Genomic DNA, 6,894 nt, shown 5'->3' with positions numbered 1-6,894 from the left:
TTCTTCTTTTAATGATTTATTTTCTATTTTTGATTTTTTAAGCAAGGTAGACAAATGTGTAATAGTCTTATAACATTTTTCTAAGTGAGAAGAGGTTACCTCTTCATCATCCGAAGATGATGAAGCCGCGGCTGAAGTGCTTGAGTCATCACTCTCGGACTTGGACTCCTCCCTTGCCATGAGTGCCAATTGCCGAGTACTCTTCTCCTTCTTCTCTTCCTCCTCCGAAGAGCTTGAGGAAGATTCATCCCAAGTGGCCTTGAGAGCTTTCTTCTTCTTGGCTCTTTCCTCCTTCCTTTTGGCCCGTTCCTCCTTCTTGAGTTTTGGACACTCACTCCGGTAGTGGCCTTTCTTGCTACACTCATAACATGTGACATTAGTCTTATCGATATTTTGATCATTAGGTTTACCTTTTCCTTTGTATCTTCGACTTCTTCTCATGATCCTCCTCACAAAATTTGCCATCTCGCTTGATGATGATCCACCTTCATCATCGGACTCGGAGGAGGATGTAGATGAAGAAATCTCTTTCTCCTTCTTCTTTTGCCTCTTTCTTCTTCCATCCTTGTTCTTTGGTCCTGCAACTAAGGCAATACCTTTCTCTCTTTGACCTTTGTTAGCAAGTTCATGAAGTTCCATTTCACAAAAGAATTCGTCTAATTTAACAATGGAAAGATCCTTGGAAACCTTGTAGGCATCTACCATAGATGACCACAAGGCATTCCTTGGAAAGGATTTAAGAGCGTACCTTACTAGATCGCGATTCTCCACGCGTTCATCCACGGAATGTAGACCATTGATGATTTCCTTGAACCTCCCATGTAGTTCACTTACCGTTTCATTTTCCTTCATGGTGAGATTTTGTAGTTGATTCAAGAATAGGTCCCTCTTGGCTATCCGAGAATCTCGAGTTCCTTCTTGGAGCTCGATAAGCTTGTTCCATAAATCTTTCGCACTTGAGAATGGACCTACCTTGATGAGTTGGTCCTTGGCAATCCCACATTGTAAAGTGACTACCGCCTTGGCATCGGCTTGCCCTTTACGAGTTTGTTCGGTAGACCACCTTGATGAATCGAGTTCCTTACCTTCTTCGTCCTTCGGTGGTGTGAATCCTTCCTTGACCGAGAACCACATGGAGATATCAGTCTTGAGGTAATACTCCATGCGGCTCTTCCAATACTGAAAATCTGCTCCATCGAAGAAGGGTGGTCTGTTGGTGCTGAATCCTTCCTTCATGGCCATCTTCTTGCTCCTTAGGATGTTAGTCCAGATGAAGAGCACCAGGCTCTGATACCACTTGTTAGGATCTTAGATGGCTAGAGGGGGGTGAATAGCCTCTTAAAAACTTAAACACAAATTTCTACAAAGAAACTTGTTAGCACAGCGGAATTAGGAAACTAAAACAAGAGAACACAAGCACACTAACACAAGGATTTACGAGGTTCGGGGATAACTTGCCCCTACTCCTCGGCGTGTCCGTAAGGTGGACGACCCCTCGATCTTCGGTAGATCGCACCCCGGAAAAATTCCCGCTAAAGATCCTCCTTCTCGGTGGAGTAACCTCTCCACAAAGTCTCAAGAAATATGTATGTTAAAGCACAAGACTTACAGAGCTCGGTGGCAAAGAGGAATGAATTAACGCTTACAACCACGCGAGGATCAGTGGAAACAGGGAACTCACAGATCGCAGTATCACACCCGAGAGCTCAAGAACTTAGCACACCTCAGCGATCAACAGAACTTTCTTTCTTTCTTGTTTACTTTTTTTGTTCTTTCCTCTCGCTTTTTACTGCTTCTTAAGCCCCTGTCCTCTGCTGTCACGGATCGTGGTCAATCTGCACAAAATCATCGCTGCAGCCAATCCCTCTTCCTCCTTACTGGTTCTCTGAACTCACACCAATGAAATCACAGTCTTCACTGGTGTCTTCTGAGCTCGAACCAATCACCAGGAGTCAAGCGGATCGCAGCCAGATCACACCAGTAGCCGTTGATGCCTCAAATGCACCATGCGCCGCGAATCACAGCAGAAAGGCCATTTGTCGTATTCCTCTTATGGACTTAATTTGAAATTAGGCTTGGAATGATACCTGTGATCCTGCAAACTCAAAAGCTAACAGCACAGAGAGTTATATGAATCAAGCAGATCAAATGCAGTGGAGGAATCGCAGAAACAAATCTGATTGTGTGTGTGGATCGGTCACCAGACCGATCCATGGACCGATCAGGACATATCCTGATCGGTCCACAACTTGTCTGTTCGGTCGTGGAGATCGATCAGACTGCAGGTGGATCAGTCCGGGGACCGATCCCCTGCCTTCTTCTCTTCGCAATACTATCTCCTGATCGGTCTCCAAGACCGATCAGATTGCACTTAGTGTGCTACTGAGTGTTTCCTGATCGGTCTACAGACCGATCAGATTACTCTCAGTGTGCTACTGAGTGTTTCCTGATTGGTCACCAGACCGATCGGGAAACTTAGTTTCATTGGATCGGTCTGCCGACCGATCCACTGTCTTATGTTTCACTGGATCGGTCGGCAGACCGATCCAATGTACCATGGAATGTCCACTTAGGTCCCTTTCTGACCTAATCCGAAGAACAAACTACCGAGCCCTCTCCGACTTCGTCCGGTCCAGAGAACGAGCTGCCGAGCCCTCTCTGACCTAGTCCGGAGAACGAGCTACCGAGCCCTCTCCAACTTCGTCAGGTCCAGAGAACGAGCTGCCGAGCCCTCTCTGACCTAGTCCGGAGAACGAGCTACCGAGCCCTCTCCGACTTCGTCAGGTCCAGAGAACGAGCTACCGAGCCCTCTCTAACCTAGTCCGGAGAACGAGCTACCGAGCCCTCTCCGACTTCGCGTGCCAAGTTTCCAACTTGGACTTTTCCCTTCCACTTGATCAACCTTGATCATTAATCAAACTAAGTTTAATTAATATCTGATACAAACTTAAATCCGTGTCAACATCAAAACAACAGCCAGGTCAGACTGTAACAACAAGCCACAACATAGTAATTTATATCAGTCTTAAAAAAAATAATAAAAAAATTACACTTATAAGTTTACATATTAAACACCTCACAAGTCACAATATAATAAAATTACTTCAAACATAAAGTTCGGACCGAAAATAACAAAACAAACTGGACAATCTCTTAGGAGTCAATGTCATCAAGCATCATGGTCAATCTAATAAATTATTGGCAGCCAAATTACCTACAAAAATAAACAAACAAACTGTGTAAATTTTGTTATACATCTTAGTATAAAACATAATAAAAATAGTACCTTTCATGTTATTCCACAAACCAACGACGAGCACACATCAATGCCTCCAAAGTAGTTAGATGAAGCCTACTACGATGAGGACTGACCAATCTTCCACTATCACTAAAAACAAACTCAGATGCAACTGTTGAAACATGGATGACTAAAATATCTCTTGCCATTTTTTTTAAGATTGGATATTTAACTCCATTTGTCTTCTACCAACTTAGGATGTCAAAATCTTTAGTTCTTGGCAAGATACTTTCTCCCAAATATGAATCTAACTCTGAAGTTTTGGTAATCAAAGTAAGAGAATTTGAACTTAAAGCCACAAATTGATCATACTTTTGTAAAGTGGCACTCACGACATAACCAGAAACACAAGATGATGATATTCTTCCTACAACCACTGAACTTCTTATACTCAAGCTATTTTCCTTAGGTTCACTCCTTGATTGGTAATCCACCAATAAATCATAACAGTTTTGATGAATCTCATCTACCTTAAATTGTGATCTTTTACAATAAATTTGTGAAAAATAAAATTCAACCAATCTCATTTTGTACCTAGGATCTAGAAATAGCAGCCCCATCATAATATGGCAAGAATTCTAATATTTTTCATACTTTGCAAACATCTTTTTTGCTATACATTGAATCATCATCTTTGAACTATTCACCCACTCATCTAATTGTAATTTTATATCACAAATATTTGGAAAATAAAAATTAGATATGGGATAAAGTGTACCAAAGAACATCTCAGTCATCTCATGAAATATTTTCAACTTATCATAAATTTCAATTGCACGCTCCCAATCGTCATCAGTTGGAATATTCTTGTACTGTTTCTCTCGACATTTAAGTCATGGAAACACATCTCGATAAATTATTATAGTTTGTAACAACAAAAAAAATAGAGTTCCAACGAGTTTTGTAATCGATAGATAATTTTTTTTAGTACAATCAATTTACAATTGGTGCACAGCTTCCTCAAATTTCTCAACTCTTGAAGGTGAAGCACTCCAATATATGACACTATCACGTATTTTCTCAATTGCATCACTTATTATTTCTAATCCATCTTTCACAATTAGATTCAATATATGAGCACAACAACGCATATGAAGTACCTTTCCATTTAGTGGCAAATATTTCCTTGGGAGCTTCTCTAAAAGAAGATGAAGCATGGAATCATTGGTCGTACAATTATCAATTGTAATTGTTAACACTTTGCGATCAATATTCCAATCCAAAAAGCACACAACAAGCTTATAGGCTAGAATCTCAGGTATATGTGGCACCGGAATATATATAAATCTACATAAAAATTAAATATCATAAATATTTCTTGTTTTAAATATAATTACCTAGACATAAATTAAACATACCTCAAGATAACACTTCGTAGTGTCCATGAATCATCAACGAAGTGCCCAGTAACTGCCATGAAACCTTTTTTAGTATTGTTTGATGCTCACATGTCAGTTGTGATTGCAGTTCGACACTTAAGCTTGCCCAACAATTTGTAGCACTTTGTCTTCTCCTCATTATAAATCTTTAAAATATCACTTTTCAAGGTATTTCTTGAGATCATATTAAAACAAGGTTGGAGACTAGCAACAAAATCTTGAAACCCCTCATGATCAACAATACCAAGTGCATAATCATACAAAATGACCATTACAACAAGCTTATACCTTGAATCCTCTTGGCTGAAAATATGGGTAGTCAAGTCCTAGCTTTCACAAGTTTTCTTCATGAGACTTTGGCATATATCCATTTTTCTGGGACATTTTTTTACAAGTCTTCTCATAATGGTCAAATGTTTAGTTCTATGGCTTGTTGGAGCTTTGAGACGGGTTTTGCAATAGTTTCACTTTGCATGTTAAATATTTTCAACCATAACTCTCTCAAAATGGTTCCAAACCTCTAAAGTGTGCTTCCTCTTACCACTTCTTTTAGAAATACTATCAACTCTTAAATCATCACCATCATCATTATTCTCAGAAGTATTTTCCAATGCATTATTATTTTCTTGAAGATTGATAGATGCTTGCTCAGATTCCATCTACTAACAAAAATAGTTGCAAAATTGAATTTTTGCAACTAAAAATAAGTAAATAATAAATATAGGCAAAAAATGAAAACATACCCTTGCTGTTTTGCACCAAAATTTTCCAAAAAGGATCCCCTAAAAATAATGTCTCAAAGTTCAAATATCAAAGTTTCATCGCAAAGATCGGGTCTTCCACTCTTCCCCTTCTCCTACTTGCAAAAACTGAGACCTTAACATGTTGCATAGATTTAAGTTTTAGTGCAAAATATGTTATAGATTTGAAAGTACATGAACCTGAGAAGGGAGACGATGGGTGGAATTAGGGCTTCCTCATACAGGTTTGTCATTTGAGGAAGGGTGAAAACTCTGAGAATGGAGACGGGCCAGACGGCGAGCAGAATGCCAGAATAGGTTATAGATTTGAGAGTACATGAACCTGAGAAGGGAGACGACAAGCAGAATTAGGGCTTCCTTATACAGGTATGCCGTTTGAGGAAGGGAGACGGGTCAGACGGCGAGCAGAATGCCAGAATTAGGGCTTCCTTATATATATATATATAACCCTAAACCCTAAACCCTAGCCCGCCCTGAACCCGCTTCTAAACCCTTGACTGACTTTAAACCTGCCCTGAACATGCCAGATTTAATATGGGGTCGGGTTTAAACTCGATCCATTGTCATCCCTAATTTTATTATTTGAGAGAAAACTCTAATTTGATTAGAGTTTCTTCTCATCTTTTTCTCTCTCTCCCTCTATGTAGCCGTCACCTAAGATCTTGCTGCCCAAAGTTACTGCCAGCCATCTCCAGCTACTGAATTCGATGCCGACAAATTCGATGTCACGTCGTCCACTAAATTATGCCGTGGGAGTTCTCTCTGATTGCTTCGTCTTCACTCTTGGCTAGTACCGATCGGAGACGAATGACTCGTGGCTTCATGAAGTTGTCTCAACAACAACTCGGCGTGGATACAAGTAGAGGCAAACTCCATTGGATTTGCTAGTTGATGTCCTTTCTGTTGGCTGAAACAATCTGATGCCGGAGATTTATGGGGTATGAGCTGAATTTAAACTACACTGAATTAAATTCAACTTACAGTCGAGATGACTTGAGCGGATAATCTCAGACTGTCAGCAGGGACTGGTTTATGCAATGTGCCAAAGAGCGACCGATCAGATTGAGTCGTTGAGCGGGCAGATCAACTGAGATATGTGTTGTTGAGCGGGCGTAGAGGCCAAGTGGCAGATCATGTAATGTAGCCGACCGGGTGATAGCTTTGCCGAACAGAGTCTGCTCGAGCAGGTGTTTGTCCGAGAAGCTAGAGCGAGATTAAGGTCAGTCGAGTTGTAGGTCGGCTGGGTAGTTTATCCGAACGAGCTTGCAAGTGAGTAGATGGTCGAGCGAAGTGGCCGATCGGGCGAAGCAGATAAGTCGAGTGAGCTGATGCCAGTCAGGCGAAACAGAAATGCAAAACTACCGATTCAATCCAATTATAGTAATTATGATTTCGTAGCTATTACAATTATATATTCAACTTGATTTATTTAATATTCATATTATAACGATTATGA

This window comes from Zingiber officinale, chromosome 5A (genome assembly GCF_018446385.1).
Source record: "Zingiber officinale cultivar Zhangliang chromosome 5A, Zo_v1.1, whole genome shotgun sequence".
In the NCBI taxonomy this organism is placed as follows: Eukaryota; Viridiplantae; Streptophyta; class Magnoliopsida; order Zingiberales; family Zingiberaceae; genus Zingiber; species Zingiber officinale.
This window is presented reverse-complemented; position numbering follows the sequence as displayed.